The sequence below is a fragment of the Lygodium microphyllum genome, chromosome 6, assembly GCF_053477565.2.
Source record: "Lygodium microphyllum isolate KBCC chromosome 6, Lygodium_microphyllum_v1.1.10, whole genome shotgun sequence".
Classification (NCBI taxonomy): Eukaryota; Viridiplantae; Streptophyta; class Polypodiopsida; order Schizaeales; family Lygodiaceae; genus Lygodium; species Lygodium microphyllum.
In genome coordinates this window covers 160,215,948-160,236,704 of record NC_141140.1, presented here as the reverse complement: position 1 = coordinate 160,236,704, position 20,757 = coordinate 160,215,948, and the positions used below count along the sequence as shown (strand labels likewise).

General features: G+C 40.5%; 1 pseudogene; it reads right to left on the bottom strand.

Moving 5' to 3' along the window:
- Nucleotides 1-17,808: 17,808 nt before the first annotated feature.
- On the bottom strand, nucleotides 17,809-19,854 carry LOC148035342 (mitogen-activated protein kinase homolog NTF6 pseudogene; annotated as a pseudogene).
- Nucleotides 19,855-20,757: the final 903 nt, after the last annotated feature.

Below are 20,757 nucleotides of genomic sequence, written 5' to 3'. Positions count from 1 at the left end.
TCACGAGTGGAGCTCGATATCTCAACACTCCCCCTCGAGCTCAATCCCAATTCCTGCACACCAAGCAGGTCTCTGAACTTGCGCAGCTTCTCTGCGTCCAATGCCTTCGTAAATATGTCAGCTACCTGATCCTATGTGCTGATATAAACTAGATCAATAAGACCTAGTAAAACCCTCTCTCGCACATAGTGATAATGCATCTCAATGTGCTTTGTTCTAGCATGATAGACTGGGTTATTTGCCAAGTGTATACTACTCATGTTGGCACAATAAATGACAACTGGCCCATCTGTAGGCTGATGCATATCATAAAGTAGCTTATGCAACCAAGCTACTTCACATGCAGCCATTGCTGCACCCCTGTACTCAGCCTCTGTGCTCGACAAGGCAACTGTAGGTTGTTTCTTGCTGCTCCAAGTGACTGCAGCACTCCCAAAAGAGAACACATATCCACTGGTAGATCGTCTATCAGAAATACTACCAGCCCAATCGGCATCAGTGTATCCATGCAATTGTATCTGAACCCCAGTCTCATAAAATAGTCCATACTGCAATGTGGACTTTACATACCTGAGTATGCGTCTAGCCGCATCCAAATGCGATTTCCTTGGAGCCTGCATAAACTGACTTACCAATCCAACAACATAGCTCAAATCTGTCCTAGTAATAGTCATATAAATCAAACTTCCTACTATGTGTCTGTACATAGTAGGGTCTTCCAAAAGCTCACCTGCATCTGTGCTCAGCTTCACATTCTGCTCCAAAGGAACTGAAATAGGCTTACAGCCTGTCATCCCATATTTGGATAGCATGTCCAATCCATACTGCCTCTGCAAGAGCCATATCATCTAATCACCTCAATGCCCAAGAAATAACGCAGCTCTCCCAAATCCTTCATCTCAAACTACTGCTTCAATAGCATTTTCACATGAAGGATATCTTCATCACTGTCACCTGTCATAATCAAATCATCAACATAAATGACAAGTAGCATAATACCTTTCTCTGTTTTTCTCACATAAAGTGAGAAATCTGCCTTGGAAATCTGAAAGCCAATAGTGACAAGATACTGTCCTATCTTGTCAGATCATGCTCTAGGTGCTTGCTTCAAGCCATACAAGGCTTTCTTCAACCTACAAACAAACTCAGGATGAACAGCATGCACATAACCTGGTGGCTGCTCCATATATACCTCTTCTTACAAATCACCATGCAAGAAGGCATTCTTTACATCCATCTGATGTAAAGACCATTCCTTTGATGCAGCCATAGCAATGACTGCTCTTACGGTTGCCATCCTTGCAACCGAACTGAATGTTTCTTCATAATCAATGCCATATGTTTGTGCATACCCCTTGACTACTAATCTTGCCTTGTATCTGTTCACAGAAGCATCTGCATTGTGCTTCACCTTATAAACCCACTTACAGCCAATTGCATTCTTACCTTTAGGCAAAGGTACCAATTTCCATGTAGCATTTGCTTCCAAGGCATCCATTTCTTCATCCATGGCTTTCTCCCATTTTTCTTTTCCCATGGCTTGCTCAAAAGAGGTGGATTCTGATTCCTGTATCACTTTGACCATATAGGCATAGTGAATGGTTGTAAATCCATCATATTTCAGCCTATCCACAGGATACCTAGCTCTGGTAGACCTGCGCAAAGTAGGTTCACTCCCAAGTGCTCTCAAAACATCCCTAGTCTTCCTTACTCCAGGAGTAACAATAGAAGGAATACCCAACTCATCATCAATGCTCTATTCTGAGCCACTGGATTCACCATCTACATAAGAGTGACCTGCATTCACATTAAACATGGGCTGATCTACCTTCTCTTTTCCTTTTCGTGATACCTGAATACCACTATTTGCATTGCTTTGAGAAGATTCTCATGATCTCAATCTGCCTGTCCATGGCGAAGAATGCGAACCACTGCTAGAGGACGTTCCAGGTCCACTAATATTTTGTGACTGCTACTGTGAATTCTGTGCAGCATTACCATTTTGTGCATATACATCATCAATCACATTTACTGGTTTATACCAGCTACTCATCTCATCAAAAACAACATCTCTGCTCACTGTAAACTTACGAGTAGAAGGGTTATAGCATCTATACCCTTTCTACTTGCTGCAGAGAGTAACCAATAAAGATGCACTTCTCAGCATTTGGATCCAACTTGGATCTCAACTCATCTGGCACATGAATATAGGCAATGCAACCAAAAATCTTCAAATGAGAAATATCTGGTTTCCTCTCAGTATACCTCTCCTCTGGAGTCATCCCATGTATTGCTGCAGTGGAAGTCCTGTTCATTATGTAGACTACTGTTGCAACTGCTTCAGCCCAGTAAAAATCTGGCAAGTCTTTTTCGTTGAGCATGGCACGAGATACCTCTCCAATATGCCTGTTTTTCCTTTCTGCAATTCCATTTTGTTGTGGGGTATGACTGCATGAATATTATTGCTTTATGCCATGCTCCTACAGGAACCTTGCAAACTCATTTGAGAGGTACTCTCCCCCTCCATCTGACCTTAGGCATTTTATTTGCAAGCTTGTTTCTTTTTTAACCACAGCTTTAAGAGTTTTGAAATGCCCAAAAACTTCACTTTTCTTTTTCATAAAATATACCTAAACTTTTCTGCTATAGTCATCAATAAAAGTGACAAAATAATGATAGCCTCCAAGAGATGCAGCTTTAGTAGTCCACACATCAGAGTGGATTAATTCCAATGGCTTCTTACTCTCTTGAACATGTCTAGGAAATGGTTTCCTTGCCTGTTTTCCAAATTGACAGGCTTCACATACCTGATGCATTTCTGCAACCTTGAATTTAGGCAATCCTGCAACAATATTTTGGGCCTGCATTGATTTAAGTCGCTGTACATTAACATGACCAATGCATTTATGCCAGATATCAATATCTGCAACTACACCGGTCCCATGTGCAAACATTGCTGCACTCAATTCAGGCATGTCTGCATCCAATGTAAACATTCTGCCCTTCTTCTTTCCTTTTGCTATCAAGCGACCTTTATTTTTCATATCCTCAACAAAGCATCCATGGGAATTAAATCTGACCTGCAAGCCCTGCTCAACCATTTGACCAACAGAAACCAGGTTCTTGGTGATATTCGGAACATGAAATACATCCGACAGGTATTTCTTTTTCCCATCCTGCATAGACAAATGAATATTTCCATCTGCACAATAGGATGTGCAGTATCATCACCAGTCTCCACAAATCCTGGTTTTTTTTCTGTCATCACCCTGTCTACTAGAAGATGCATAATTCCCTTGTTGCAGTTTTCCATTCATGACATCATTTTGCTTTTTATAGCAGTCTTTAGCCATATAACCCATTTTACCACAGTAGTAGCATTCAACATTGTTGTTAGCATTTTTCCCTCTTTGCCATCCACCACGACCTCTTTGGCTCCCCCTGCCTCTAGAGTTACCACGTCCTCCTCCATAGGACTAGTTTTCTTGAGTTTGCTGCATATTCTGATTTCTACCACGGCCTCCAGATCGGCCTCCTCTACCTCTGCCTCTACCTCTTCCAGCATTTGAGTAGAAGATAGCTTCTTTTGAAGTTCCTCCTGAAGAAGATGCACCACCATTTCTCTGCTCCTCAGAAATTAGAAGAGCAATCAACTCCTCAAAATCAGGAAATCTTTCACGGATGGAAATGGATGTTCGGAACTGTGCGTAATCCTTTCCTAGACCATTCAAGGTCACAAAAACTAAATCATCATCTTCCACTAGCGACCCAATGGAAGCAAGTGTATCTGCAATCTTCTTCACCTTCATGTGGTAGTCATTGATGCTCATATTTTCTCTTTGCACATTATGCAACTCTTGCTTGAGCTGCATTTTCCTGGCCTGCGTATTTGTGCTATACATTTTTGACAAAGTATCCCATGCCTCCTTTGGCGTACTTGCATCTTGAATATGCACAATCATAGAGTCTGAAATGCTGATAGACAGCCAGTACATAACTTTCTTGGCTCTCTCATGCCATGCTTTAAATGCCTGCATTTGCTGTTGATTGGGAACATCAAGAAGAACTGGTTCTTCTTCATTTCCTGCAACAAATTCCCAATATCCTTTTCCCATAAGGAAATTCGTCATCCTAAACTTCCATGCTTGAAAGTTGTTCTTGTCAAGCTTTTCAGTGACAATCTGTGAAAGAGAATCAGACGCCATTACAAAACACTACAAAAAATTCTATCACTGCAAAGAACACAGCTTCAGCCTCACAAGGGCAAATCTGCAAAACTGACGAAAGTGGTATTTGACCACATAGTCACTTCCTAGTGACGATTTTGCATCAACAGGCAACAAGGATGATTTTGTAATTCCCAATGTCTCTGCGCACAGGCATACGATGCAATTTCTACAGTAACTTTTCACCGACCTGTAGAACAGTGGTCACACAGCATAAAACTGGGCCTTTTCCTGAGTGCATGCAGAAAACTTCCGCCTCCAAAACAGGCCCCGAAATGGCCTCAAATCAAAAAAACAGGGTCACCAAGGTCTAAAGCCCTTTCCCGCAACATATACTGCCCTCTTGCTTCACCGCGAAGGGCGTCTCAACCTGAGACAATATACTCTTGCACTTCCCGCCTGTGCTACCTGCTGCAGAGACTTGCTCCCAAAACAGAAGAATGAAAGCAACACTGGTCCTCTTACCAGAACACTGCGAACTTGGCTTGCTTTCTTGAGCTCCTTACCACGAACAAGGCTCTAATACCATGTCAAGATTGTGGGAGAGAAGGAAGGAGTCTCACTTGTAGCTTTCTTGCTTGCACAATGGGGGAATACACACACAGGTGGAGGCTGAAAACAGTTTTCCTCTTCTTAGTTGTGTAAGCCAAAAAGGACTCAAGTACATAGAAATAGAAGAACCCTATATATGGGTCTCAAACCAAACTCAACTAACTAAGGTGGCATACTAACTGAGCCACGAACTAGAGTAGATAAGGATAGATGTCATCTAGCTATTATTCATGGGCAGTGTACCAACCGCATCTGCAACAACTGACAAGTCGGTGACATAAATGCACAACGGTCACCCTGGCATATCACGAGTGGAGCTCGATATCTCAACAACTCATGCCTTGGATTCATTGAAGCAAAGTCTTCATGGCAACTTTGACATGAAGGATCTTGGTGATGCCAATCACATTCTTGGGATGCAGATACTCAGAGATAGATAAAAGGGGTTACTCTATCCTCACTCTATCTATCTCAACAGGAGTATGTATCCAATATTTTACAGCGCAATATGGAGGGGGGAAGCAATCAGAGTTCCATTGCCTCCATTTGTGAAACTCAGTGCAGAGGACAGCCCTACATCTGATGATGAGAAGGTAGAAATGGCCAAGATTACATATGCTTCAGCCATTGGCAGTTTAATGTATGCTATGGTTACACGCCCTGGCATTGCCTTTGCAATGGGAGTGGTTAGCACATACATGGCAAACCCTGGCAAGAAGTATTGGGAAGTAGAAAGGTATTAAGAGATACCTGAAGGGCACAAAGGAGTTGTGCATCTGCTTTGGTAAGCATAAGACATCCGTCATTGGCTTTACATATGCAGACTGTGCTGGACATGCTAACTACAGCAGGAAGTCCACTACAGGGTATGTGTTTAACTTCACAAGGGGATTCGTCTCTTGGATATCCAAGTTGTAGAAGTGTTTTGCACTGTCTACTACGGATGCAGAGTACATGGTTGCCACTGAGGCATACAAAGAAGCCTTATGGCCATCACATGTGGTTGCTAAGCTTGGTATTACTAAGGTTCCTATTCTCCATTGTGATAGTCAGAGTGCTATCATGTTAGCATGAAATCCTGCCTTTCATGCAAAGACAAAACATGTCATACTAGTGAAGTATCATTTCATCATAGAGGTACTTGACAGCAAGAGCATTGAGTTGGTCAAGATGCACACTGATCATAACCCTACAGACCTTCTCAAGAAGGGTCGTCCAGCAGAGAGGTTTACCCATTGCCGGCAGATGATGAGTATTGGATAGGTATAGCCTCTTCAGCTTTGTACATACTCAAACTTAGCTAATTCTTTTCCTCTACCTTTGGGCACATTGCACAGTGCCCATGTCTGTCCATAAGGGCCAGGTTGTACATAGTACATATACCTATCTAAAATCATTATTGAGGTAAACTCTTCAGTACCACAAATCGTGTGTCACTATCTCTTCTGCCTCTCAACCTGCATCTCTACACAAAAGATCCATTGCAGCTAACTCAACAACTTATATCAACTCATATAACATTGCCACTTAGAGAATTGCTTAGGCAAAACACTGCACTATGGCAAGTGTTGAAGTAATGGGTAGAACAAACCAATGAACATGAACCGCAAGACTTGCCCAACCATGATGTTATGACGCACATACCAAGCCTAACGTTGAATCCAATGTCTATGTCTCCACAAGTGAATGCCTTTTGGGAAGGCACCAAGATGCACACAGTCTTACCTATCATTGCCCTAGAAGATACAATGTGAAAGGGGATATTAGACACAGGAGCAGGAGTTGGTGTACTTAGACATGTAGTCTTGTTATCTTGGCAAAACCCACCGATGGAAATGTCACTCTAGTAAATGGGATAAAGGTTAGACCCTTCGAAGTCCTGAAGGATTGGCCTTTAAAGATAGCAGGAATTCAATTCTCTATGAACTTCATAGTTATGAAGGGAGTGGATTATGATATCCTACTAGGAAAACCTTGGATGAGGAACACCCAAGTAATAGAGGATTGGGGTAATGGCATGACATTCCTAGGCAATAGATCAAAAGTAGCCCAAGTAGAGATGGACACTTGGAAAACCTCTCCAAAGTGGACCTAGATGCCATCTTTTCCATGTTAAAGTGTGATGCAAGGGACGAAAGCAATTATGGACCTATAATGAAGTACATTCCTTGTCCTAAGGATGAGTGCAACTAGATGCATGTGTTGGCAACCATTGATCTCCCATTCTCGGATGATGCGGATGAATATAAGAAAGTTGTAGACTCAACCTAGTAAACCCAATAAAGCTACAACTTTGAACCTATGCATAGTGCCCCTATGCACAATGGCCAAACATTTCATCAGCCGACCGACACCACGACCGACACCAATCACCTATCATGTCCCAACTAACAAATTGGAACTCCATAGAATCTTTAAGTACCTGCCAAGTGAGCTAGTTGGCAACCCAGCTGCAAACCTAAAGCCTTTTAAGGATCTCATGGAGAATAAGGAGTGCAGATGGACTAAGCTTCATGACTTAAACCTCTCATATAACTAGACTCTCATGACAAGTGAGAAAAAGCTTGAGAACAAGAACCCTAAAAGCAATGCACTGTCTAAGTATGAGGATTCCAACGACGAGTACAAAGACTAATATTCCGTCAATGAGAAAAGTGAAGAGAGAGTGTGTGTGTAGAAGAGTGAGGGAGCATGGAGAAGCTCTTATTCTCCTTTCTTCATCTTCATCTTTCTCATTTCTTGTGTATGGCTATGGAGCTTGAAGCTTGGATCTCGGAGATGAAGCTTGCTTTGAAAGTGCATTGTGGATCATGGAGCTACCAATGGATTTGTGGGAGGAGGCAACTCAATCAAATTCAAAGATAAGTTCACTACATTTGTATGTGAGGGAGAGTGTGCATGGCTATGTGAGAGGTAGTGATAGCTCTCGACTTGAAAGTATCGATCATAGTATCGATGGGACTACACCCCCACTCAAATTTGGTTGACTTGTCAAGGTAAGAGGCACGCTAGAGCTTCCCTCTTCCCATAATGGGCTGGCTAGGATAATTGGATCAATAAGACCTCTCTTTCTCAAGGATATCGAACTATTAAGCTTAGGAGAATATTTCTTAAGGATCTTAGCTTGCCATCTAGCCCTTTTGTCTCTTTCTTGATGTTGGACCTCGGCTTTGACAATGTTTATCAGAAAATAACAAATATATTTCAATGCCTTTTGGCATACACTGAACACTAGTTCCTATTAACCAAGATTCAAAAATCGCCACTTATTACTACCTCCCGTGGTAAATGCACCACCTATTAGGACCAAAAATGGACCCAACACTAGGTTTAGGGTTCTAGCCAGGGCTCCTATGCTCACCAAACCACCCTCACGGCCTCGCGCTGGGAGCGTTTGGAGGCTATGTACTAATCTAGCTAAATCATGTATTTGTATTGATTTGTAATTTTTTCCCTCCCAACTCTAACAAAGGGAGTATTCCACATATGTAGGTGACTAACACCTCATTGCACATAGATACAGAGAGCACCCACCGATTGTTGTGGCTCCTATGGCTCTCCTACACCCCATGGGATTGGTCTCAGGGTACGTCGCCTCAAATATAAAACACAATCGTAACTTTATCCACTCTTGTTCAAAGTTGCATGTTCCAAGAGATATTTGTGTTTCCTCACTTAATTAGTCCCCAAAGAAAATCGTACCATCCTATAGCTCAAGGATCCTCATACACTCACATTGGTCAATAGTTTTAGCACAACTAATTGTAATGCATCTAGAGGGCTTCCTCTTTCTTGATACCATGTATAAGAGTGCAAATTTAAGATGTAATGCTATATAGTGCTCAAACAAATTAACCACAAATAAGTGAATGTGTCATGTGAAAAAAAGATTATTTCAATGATTTCGTTTCTAATGTATTGATTTATTGCTTCAAAACAACACCACACTACTCCGTGCTATTGTCTCTTTAAACTTAAAGGAAGTGAGTCTTATATGTTATGATATGCATGGAAATCATAATTTAATTGCTACTTAACTTTCCACAACCCCTTTTTTCCTATCGTTTAGGTTTTGCAATCGTGCACCGGTTTCAGAGGGTGTTTCATGTCATTTTTCATGTAGAAAAGTGATAAATACACACTTTCACCAAGCTGATGGAGGTAAACTAAGGCAAATCCTTATGCTCTACCTTCACCATATATCCATACACATATACCTATTTTATAGTAAATTTTTATGTATAAAAAATACTTTTTCATCAAAAATCTATTTTTTATAGTTTTATCATTTATTTTAATATTAATTACTAGTTTTTTCTCATTTTTAGATTTGTGAAGCTTATGTGGATTGTGATTTAACATTACATTTAATCTAACTCCATAAGAATAACATTTGAACCATAAAAACCGATAAAATTATCATTTTTCTACTAAATTTCGCATTGTGGGTTTTACGATTTTGATTTTCATAACATGAATTGTAAGAAATTACTAATTATTCTATAATTTTAGACATATTCGAGCATATTCAAACGTTTCTAATCGTTTTCCATCATAAGAATGAAAGATTCATTATAAAATTCTATAGAAGACTGCTTGCTCTATAAATTGCATATGCATCCCATTGTATTTCTAAAACGAGAAGCCGCGGTGACACTCTTTTAAAGCCGCTAATGCCTCCTTTGTGCTTCCTTGTTCCATTCCTTGCATCTTGCACAAACTGGCACCCATTCCCCCTCATTCTCTCAACCCATATGAAAAGTGATTATGGTGAGAGAGAAAGACTAAATTTTGAACTTTTCATAGAGTGCATCAAATCTCTTGCTATTTCTTACAATATGGAGCTAAGAATTCAGGGATCTCATCCCTAGGAGGAGAATGCCTAATTCCAACAGGCACACATTTATGTTTTTTATCAAAAAATGGGGTGCCAAAAAAATGGTGCCCTCCCTACCCCATTCATCAAGTTTTCATATGATTAGCTTCTTTTAAGCTCAATTAACACAAACTTGCAAAAAAACTAGTTCGATCCCATCATGTTCACACTGTGTTCGAAAGTAGTTTCAGGCTAAACAAAGGGGCAATGACCTCAAATTCGTGATCTGATTGGACGAGTGGCTTCTTGGCATAAAAAAACTATTACCTTGGCCTCTATCACTTACTTTCCAGCTTCTAGATCAAGAAGCTACTCAAACATTGTGACCATTAAATGGAGGGTCAAATAGACCCTAATCGACGAATGGACACTTGCGCTAGATTCTCAATGTTGAAATACACCTAGGAAAACTCTAGCTCCTTGATCCGTGATTGACATATTTTTCACCAAAATTGCCTCTTTTATGGATCTCAGGCCACTTTTGCACTTTAAATTTAGCTCTAGAGTTCAACTCTCATAGGGTAGCATAATGCTCTTCATCAATGAGCTCTTCAATAGAATGGACTACAGTATCACTAGGTGGGTAAGTTATGATTGGGACTGCAATCTATGGAATGCGAAATGGGTTGATGTCAACTCTAGGAGCTACATACCTCTGATGATCAAGGGGGTTTACTGTAGTCTTGGATATGTGAGCCCTTGATTTGCATATGGTACAAAATAGGGGATCCACCATGGGGCTCTATAGGTGGATGCCTCATGCACAAGCCTCTCATAGTTTGTGCAAGGTTTGCTCTATCAAGAGTATTTAGAAAACATGTGATCACCATCGCAATGTATGCACTCACATTTTGTCAGTGCACTCGAGTATGCTTGAATTATTTGATAATTTTCAAAAGCTTTTGTTGTTGCTACATCACATCATCCATGAGGTTTTGAGTTTGGGGCTTCCTATCTCAAGTTTACCTCAATTGCATTAGGATTAAAACTCAAGGCCTTTTCCCTTCTTGTCTCGAGTTCTCTCCTTGTATAGGTCTATTCCGATTGCTCATCCAAGACTCCATTGAGATTCGTGCAATCAAGGATAGAGTTGCTAGCTAATGCCTCATACATCTTTTCATCAGATATGCCATTGATGAAAGACTTCGTGGCATCGCATTTTTCTACTAGCAAGATTCTCTTGTTTAGCTCTCTTAGTTTGGATACGTAGTCTCTCATGTTCTCTTCATCTGGCTACTATATCCTACTTTTTGTGAATCTCTTAATGCAAGAGACTAGAGGGCTATGAAGGAAGGCTTATCAATTGCATTAAGGCTAATAGACTAAGTGTGATCCTTCTCACCCATGCAAAGCCCAAAAGTGCAAGCTTGCTTGGCATCCCCTATAAGTTTATCCTCACAAACTTGTTTCAAATTGCTCTATGAAGCAGTTTTGATCATCTTTGGCATGATATTTGTGAAGTTATTTGGCCACCAAGAGCACTTTGGCTTGGTTTCAGTGGGCAAGTGTGTTTCCCATCCCAATCCGCAAAACAAGGTTTGGGCCATGTGAGCTCATACAATGAGCAAATCCATGTGATCAAAGGGCTTCCATAGAAAAGGTCCATTACAAAGTGAGTGGGTGATCCTCACATTCCTATGTTCAACAACTTATTCTTGATCCCATCCAATTCCAATCTCATGGTTAGCAACTCTTGTTACATGTCCATTGTGTGTTGAAGGTTCTTATAGAAGGTACTAGTCCCCTAGTCCTTAAGAGCTAAGAGCATCATTTCCAACTTCACATTTGAGAGTCTAGCATAGTCAAAGTGTGAAGCTTCTTGATAGGTCTCCAAGGACTCTTAGAGATCTCTTTGGAGAGAGGGGAGAAATGTTCCCTTGTCCATTGTAGTAGACTTTTGGTCTGATGTTTCTTGGTTGATTAGGTCAATTACTTGATCAACTCAATGAGATCCTTGAGAGGTGCAGTCTCAAGAATGGAGGCCATGACTATAATGCATTTAGAAGTTGATATTCTTGTGATTGGTTTGGGGCTAGGGCTCTTCTCCTAGAAGGGTTAGGGATTGCCTTGCCCTTAAATAAGTGCACACAATAAGATTAATCTTTGAGCTTTAGCATGGGCCTTAAAGTTCTATATTTGTCTATGGTTTGGGTTTGTGTGGTGTAACAAAATGTTTCTTAGGTCTCTTAATCTTGGTTCAAAAGAAGGAGCACTTTGATGCAAGCACCAAGTAAAGAGGTCCAAATTCAAAATATGCGAAGAGCACAAGTTGTAAGAGCACCATGGGAAATCTCTAATGGTGTGCAAGAGTGGATATGCAAGAGTACTAGTATGAGAGTGAAGGTGCGAGGGTGCTAGTGCAATAGCAAATGTACAAGAGTGTTAATGCAAGAGTGGATGTGCAAAAGTGCTAGTGTGAGAGTACTAATACAAGAAGGATGTGCAAGAGTGGTAGTGTAGGAGTACTAGTGTGAGAGTAGATGTACAAGAGCACTAGTGCAAGAGTAGATGTGTGAGTGCTAAACTATGGTGCAAGAGTGCTAGTGCAAGAGTAGATGTGTGTGCAAGAGTTCTAAACTATGGTACAAGAGCACTAGTGCAAGAGTAGATGTGTGAGAGTAGATGTGTGTGCAAGAGTGCTAGTGCAAGAGTAGATGTGTGAGAGTAGATGTGTGTGCAAGAGTGCTAAACTATGGTACAAGAGCACTAGTGCAAGAGTAGATATGTGTGAGTAGATGTATGTGCAAGAGTAGATGTGTGTGCAAGAGTGCTAAACTATGGTGCAAGAGTGGATGAGTACAAGGGAGAGAGTGGATGTGTGAGAATACTCTTGTAAGAGTGGACTAGTGCAAGAGTGCTAGTATGGTGTGAAAGTACAATTGTGTATGGATGGTGTGACAAGGGGATGAGTGGACAAGTGGGTGTAAGGGTATCTAGATGTGGGTGTTTGTGTGAGTATGGGTGTTTAGTGCGCTTATGAGGCATTATAAAGCATGTGTGCATGGGGGGGTGTGAATGGGTGGTTGTGAAGGAAAGCATGTTATGGAAGAACGCTTCATCAGCAATGCCAGATGCCAAGGCCAAGACAGCCAACCACAGACCAAGACAAAAGCCTGACATGGACCAAAGATGCCCATAACCACATCAACGAATCTGGTTGCTAAAGCAATAAGGCTTATGGCGTTTTCTCTCTCTCACTGCCCTCGTCCTTTCCCCCTTTACCTTCTTCTTTATCCTCTTTTTTCAATTTTACTAAGGTCCTTTCCTCTACTTCTCACCTCCTTTAGTAAGTTTTTGTTGTACCAAAAAGGAAACTTGTATTACAAATAATTGAATGATATTTACATCATGCCCGACCTTTCTAGAATCAGAATTTTATTGCATAAGCTAAATGCATAAGGGGTTATCTCAATGCCATGTAGAGACATGGGCTTTACAATGATTCTTCTTGCACAGCACGATCAGCTGGACCCTATGGTTTCTCACTCTCAGATGCATCTAATAACTAGCCCATGAGCTAGGTTCCATAGCCTTGAAGTCTCTTCATTTTGCATTCCTATATCACCAAAGATAGAAATTTTTATTGAGATGTTGCCACCCAAGCGCACAACTTCAAGCCATTTGCACAACTTCTTTGCACCAAAACTCTACCAGTGGCGTGCTCTTTACTAACAAAAAGATGTGAAACTTTAAAAAAGTAAACTGAAGGTGCAAAAGGTATCAAAAATTTATTTCCATTAAAGAAAAATGAATTATTCGCACATTTGCACATGTATACATTGTTCACCACTAACATAAACAGAGAATCTAATCCATATATTTAGAATGTGAGAAAATCTAAAAAATTAAAATGGGATGTCTACTATCAAAATCATGTGAAACTCTTTGAGTGGAAACATTCATATTAAAAAATTGCTCATGCTATGATTGCAAATTATGCTAATCTAATGCTGAAAGAGAATTGACTAATCCCTCAAGGATCAAATGAGATTGTGCTTTTCGTGCAATAAAATGTTAGGAGGAATGAGAGAAAAAGAGTGGGAAAAAACAAAAGGTTGAATTTTCTTTTGGAGAAATAAAGAATGAATGAAAAATAATTAGCTTTTAGAGAGTGTATGACTAAGAAAGCAAAAATCAAATCAGCCTTACATTGTTTGGGGGAGAGAGAGAGAGAGAGAGAGAGAGACTTCCTCTTTGAGCAAAATCACACACATGTATGTAGTTGAAATCAACCTTGAATCCCTACAGCCATGCATCATGGAGGCAAACAAGAGTACATCAATGCTATCTTATCAATCTCTCATGAAATTCTTTAATTCAACATCGTCAAATACTTTTTTTAAATTTACAATTCTTTTTACCATTTTCTCTCCTATATCTCCTAGACATCTAATGCTACTTCAAACTTAGAGTTTGTTTACACCCAAACCCTCCCAAACCCTCCTACACACTTAATATAAACCCTATTTTTGTGGAAGAGCTATCAAAGGCTATCAAGACAAGCAAATGACATCATATTGAGCCACGAAAGCTTGAGCATATTATCAAAGTCCTGCTTTGTGTTGTGCAAAAGTAGAACAATATTTGGAGTTTTTTTTTTGCATGCATGTAAAAGGTGTCATCAAGACTAGGTTCTATGGCTCCAAAGCAACATAGAGTTGTGCACAAACCCATCAATAATAACAAATCTACAACTGAAGTTGAGGTGTATCCTAAAGTTGAATTGCAACTTGAAGAAGCCATGGAAGCCCCACAACCCAAAGTTGTAGTGGTCATGTATCAACCTAAAGTCATAGTGATTCCATGTGGTGATGATTGTATTGAGCATATTTGACTCTTAAGATGGGTAGATAAGATAAACAAAAGCTCTGTCTCATTTTAACCAATTCTCCTAATGATGATAAACAAGTTGGGGTAGATAAAGGATTGGCGTTGGTGACGAACACATTAAATGAGCATACAAAGCAAAACTTGAGAGTATTAAAAAGCACACAAAAATTAGGATATCATCTATCAAAACTGTACCGCTTGAGAATTAATTCAAAGAAAACCCAAAAGGCTCCAAAATCAACTTTAAAGTCACTTTGCAAGATGGGAATCCCATGCTCTTGCAAGAATGACATGATGTAGGAGAACTTGGTGTCAATTTTTTCACCAGCTAAGATTGGCTTGATTGTGAAGTTTGTTGATGATAGATGCAGAGTTTATGGTCTCTCTTACAGTGACATGATTATTCCATTTGGTTCACTGTATGTCATGGGCTTTGTGGAAGGCACCATAGTTGCTTTTGGACAATAGTGCAAAAAAATTGAATGATTAGTATAAGATCTCCCTAATGTTGTGGGGGTCAAAGCCAAAATCTACTAATGAAACAAGCAATCAATGTGCATTGAACCAGAAAAGAACCTCTGAAAAGAATGCAAGTTAAGGATACTTGAGGGATAAATCACAATGTCATGTATAAACCTTAATATCACAATTCCTCATCAACTCCAAATAAAAGGAGGAAGGAGTTGCACACGATTATTAAGAAACTAGAAAAACAAGAGAAGCTAGTTTTAGTGGGCTTCTACTTTCACACTTAAAATGCATATATTATGGTGACATGCACTTGGGTGAATAGGAGAAGGGACACCCCCATCCTTACAAAATTTAGAGAGACTTGTACAACACTCATTCAGAGGTTGGTTCTTTTTCTAGTCATTTTGCCAATTTGACCTTATCATTTGTACACTATGTTTTGTAGCACAGTCATTAGCTGATAACATGAAGCAAGAAATATTGGAATCACAATTACTCATCAATTTAGGCAAAGCTTAAGTTCTACAACATTTGCCTTTTCCCTATTGCCTTTTCCCTATCTTTGCAAATTTCCATTCTCAACAACATCCACCATCTACTTATAAGACCCCTACCAAAGGCTAACCATACAAGGCTAGGTCCCCTACCAAGAGCATAATTGTAATGAATATCTCTAGAAATGTCCACTCACGAAGGCAATTTATTATGCCATAAATTGTTCGAGTTTATGTTCCACCATTTAGTTGGCATAGTGGTTTACTATCCACGGGCATGGAACCATCAAATTAACTAATAGATATGAAATAGAATCCAAAGAGGCAAATCTTGGGACGGTCCTAACTTGGTTCATTGAGAACATTTTGGAAGGGTCCATTTGATAAGGAATTGCTGTAGCAATGGATCCAATCAAAACCTCTCCACAACATGCCTATTGAGAATGCCATTGCCTTATATGACATCACTATAAAGTAGACTTAACAAATTGACAATGTTGATCAATCTACACTTCACATCAATAACAATCCTTGTAATATGAGCCACATCTCCCAACTTGTAGGCTATCATTCTACAAGCAATCTACATATATGCAATCATAATAGCACCAAGGTTGTTCTTAGGTTAAAATATTGTGCAAAATGGTGCACATTATAGAGTACATTGACAACGTTCAAGCCAACATGCATCATCTTCCAACTTGCAAGCTACCATTTTCCACAAGTGCGCAATCATAACAACCCAAAGGTTGACCTTGGGTTTGATACCATGAAACATGGTAGCACCTGGTAGCAGATGAGAGTGTATGATGAGAAAGTTGAAGCAAACATTTAATCTTTTGTGGATAGATCTTTTTGTAGCCCACCAAGCATACAACCTTCTCATTTTACGCAGTCTTTCACACTTACATTTCAAAAGTAGTGACAGGAAACATAAGCCCACAGCACACAAACTGGTAGATTGGTCAACACAAGTTGGTTGTTAGTCACTAATAATGACCCAACACTCCCCTGTAAGGGCTATTGATCAACTAAACTACAAATCCAACAATCCCCCTTATGACATGGCTGTTGCATCACTATATCAAGTCAACTCGGAGCTCATTCTAGGCAACACACACTTCAGGCAATGTAAACACTCAAGGTTTTTGAACCTACCGCCAAAGTCAAATTGAAACAATTTATGCTAATGGCAACAAATGAAAAGCCTAGTTGTACACCAACTTGAGCAATACAAGTCCACATGGCATTGAGACAAGCAATCAAATTTGAGCACCTAGCCCACACATACCTATTATTACTGAAGTTGAGATGGTTTGTGCCCAAGGAAAAAATTATGGGTGAGTTTTAGCCCAAAGGCTATTTTTTGAAGGTTTTCCTGGTCATCGGGCTAAATTTTTTGGCTTAAAAACTCCAAAAATAGCCCATATATCCAAAACTTTACTTTTTTTGGCTTGAAATTCACCCAAAAACAGCCCACAAATCATATATTTTTACAATATTTGCCCAATTTTCTAAACTCCACTTTTGATCAACCAAACATTTGCCCACCTATCTACAAACTAAAAATCACGGGGTCTCTTATTTTTTACCAATTTTTTGTGCCCAAAAAACTCTTACAATGTGAGATGTTAGGTAGCCGCAAAAAGACAGTGCAGCTCTTCACCAACTAACAAGATGCACATTAGCTACATAAATTGGACTGAACAGCAGAGGAACAACAGCACGTAACTCAATCAATGCTATACCACTATTGGTCTGTAACCTGGACAAGAATTTTGGGAAGGTCAGCACACCTCAGACAGCCCAGTTATTGTACATGAAAAACTTAAATTTAGCTGAAGTATGGCACATCAACTGTCAATAATGTATTTGTTAGAGGCCAAAGGGCCTCCAGGGCATGGTGGAAGTACTAGAGACAAATGTTTAAACCAGTTCATCATGGAAAAGGCAAACCAGTTCATCTAGCCAAAGGCAAATCAACAAACAATCTCTCTTTGTGCAGAGGCCAATGGGCTTGGTGAAACCATTAAACAGAATGGAAAAGCCTCACACAGCTCTCAATAGGACTCGGAAGAAATCAAGACCCCATCTCAGGATATCTGTAGCCTCAGTCTATGTAACATTAATAACTAAATGGTCACATTCAGACAATCAAAACGTGCCTCCAAAAACTCCCAGCTTCTCCCATCACTTCTCATAGGAACCAAGGCAGCAAGGTCTAACACGAAGATGCAAGTGGCAGATCAGGAAAGTTGGTGGAAAGCCAACTTAGGAACTTTCAGCCATTTCCACATCACCCTCACGTTAAAAGTACTCTTTGAGCAACAATCAACCAGACAATATTAAAAACCCTTAAACTAAAAGTTATATTAGTAATACACAATGTCCATTAAATGAAGAGATGAAACTCAAGTAGCAACCACAAGAGGCTGTGCTGAATCAGAATGCTTAAAACCAGGTCCTGTAGGCTGTAAGAAGCCCTGGCAATGAAGATTGCCTTGAGCATTGATAACAAGGGGCACGTGGTTCTGAAATATCACATCCCCAATTAAGCTTTGAATCAGAAAATGTAATTCTAACAGACCAAGCATGCAATCTGATGCACCCCAACAGCATCCTAGAAAGATAGCTGCAAACTTACAAAACTGACTTTACAGACTCATCCTCATAGCTTCCTTCCATATCATACCCCTGATTTCATCCACAGTCAGGGTGGGATTATAACAGTCAAAGTTGAACACTGTCTGGCACGTGGGTTCGTCTGTTATGTCATGTAGACTTGAGAAGAAAGGATGCTCAAGTGCATCAGTGGCTGTAATTCGTTTAGAGGGATCAAAAACAAGCATCCGTTCTGCCAGATCACAAGCCTCACAGGGAATATTGGGGAACTTCGTAATCAAAGGCTGTCGACTGTGTCCAGATAAAAATGCTTTGATTTGTGTTCTGGCAGTTGACTGAGAAAGAAAATCCAAGTCACTGTCATCTGGAGACCCCAAAAGCTCCACAATTAGCTTCAGATGATTCACAGGATGTTCTTGTCTACTGCTGGCAGGAAAGAGTGGCTGTCCTGAGAGCATTTCTACAAACACACAGCCAGCTGACCATATATCAACAGCAGATGTGTACATTCTGCTACCTAGAAGAAGCTCAGGTGCCCTGTATGGCCGAGTCACCACATACTCTGTCAGAAATTCATCCTCCGAAGATGTCCTTGCCAGACCAAAGTCACAAATTTTAAGCATACAATCGTTGCAGTTCACCAGAATGTTGCTAGGCTTCAGGTCCCTGTGAAGGATGTTTGCAGAGTGCAGGTATTTGAGGCCACGAAGCAGTTGATACATGAAAAATTGGCAATGATTGTCAGCCAATGCCGAGGATTGAAGAACCTGCTGAAGGTCAGTGTCCATTATCTCAGACACAATGTATACATCCCAGAAGTCCTCTCTCTGCGGGGGAACAATTAGGTCTTTGATCGATAGAATGTTCTCGTGCTGAATGTGGCGAAGAAGCATAATTTCTCTCAGGGTCCGACTAGCAGTGAGTGTACTCTGGAAGGCATCAGGGATCTTCTTGATGGCCACTCTTTCACCTGTTTCTGCGTTAATGAAGGCATATACCTCTCCATAGGCTCCTGTTCCAATTGGACCAACGGGTCTATATCGGTCATAGACAATGAATTCTCCTCTAGGTGTTGAATACCGTGAGTAATTCATTTCTGGCGACCAGAGAGAGACCCCAATTCGTCCTATGCAAAGATGTTCTGACGCAAAAGATGAGTGCGATTCTTGTTGCTGATCCAAAGAACAAACTTTTATTGTCACTCACTTGAAGACAAAGAAACCCATTCTGATCAAGCCTCACAGGCAAGCTCACTTTCTTCCCGCTGATTGAAAGCCTCCACTAGTGCTCTCTTGAAGATAAAGAAACCCATTCTGATCAAGTCTCACAAGCAAGCTCAATTTCTTCCTGCTGATTGGAACTTCTGACTGTTACTCTCTTGAAGATGTAAGCTCCCTTCCTTCCTGCTGATGAAAATTCTGATTATCACTCACTTGAAGATAAAGAAGCCCAGTCTGATCATGTCTGATAGGTGAAGCTTACTTTCTTTCCTGCTGATCAAATTCTTCTTCTTGTCACTCGAAAAGGGGTCTCTCATTTGACCAACCTTTTCGTCCATTTGCACCTGCAGGCTGCGGCAGGAAGGGTTCTGAAGCGGCAGGGTGAGAGGGACCACGAAGAACTCGGTCTCTCTTCTGAAGAAAGACAACGCGCGTCTGGGGAAGGTAGGGTTGCCAAGCATTCGGACACGACAGACTGCAATATCCCCCCGCCCCTCCTCCGCTCTAGCAAGAATTCTTAAGACACTTGCCCGTTCAGACAGTATCCTGTTTTTGGGGTTTGTTTCAACTTGTTGCAAACGTCACCCTTGCTCGACCTTTGATGCACTAAGATAGTTTGTATTAATAATAAATATCTCTTAAAGTGTTTGGGCCTTCAGGATGAAAGCCACACATCAGCTTTATATGCTTTTCCCAAATTGCCAGTATTCATTTGAGTGTTACTAGCATTTTGATTGTCCCAAATTCATTTGAGTGTTACAAGCTTGATTACCTGGAATGCTAATGACTTGTGCTTGTTCATGCTGCTACTATCTCCAAAGACCCAAGTCTCCATGAGTTGGGGAACCAGGGCCAAGTGCATAGCATCCATCCCAAAAGATGTGCTTGAGGGATTCTTCTTGTCCACATCCACATAGAGTATCTATCGTGCCTCTTTTTCTCAGCTTAAGACTAGATAACCATGCTCCATAGCCACGACTCTCCATAGGAAGACCCTATCTTTGAGTGAGATAGGTAAGGACTAGCTCTTGTCAAAATAGTTTAGAAGGGAGTTGCCCCCTATATCTACTTCCCTATTCTTATCGATCCAAGCTGAATCAAATATGACACTTAGTGTGGCCCTTCTAATAATATGCTTGGAGGTGAGAACTAGTGATACTTCTTTACTATCAAGATATAATGATGTCGTTGCTCTCCCACTTATTAGGGAACTATTTAGTCCCGACCTATCTAAACCCAAGAAATTTTGAGAGCCCTAGAAGTGTCTGGCGGCCTTGATTCTTAAGTTTCGTGGGATTTTCCATCATTAGGCCTTAGCCAGTGCTTGAAAAGATGGTAACAAGCTTTGAGACCAAGTGCATTCCTCATATGTCGAGTTATATTATTGCTAGGGGGGTCAAACTACTTGGACCAAAAGACATTCTCATTCTGACCTATGCCTTCAGGGGGAAGCTTGCCCTTTGCTT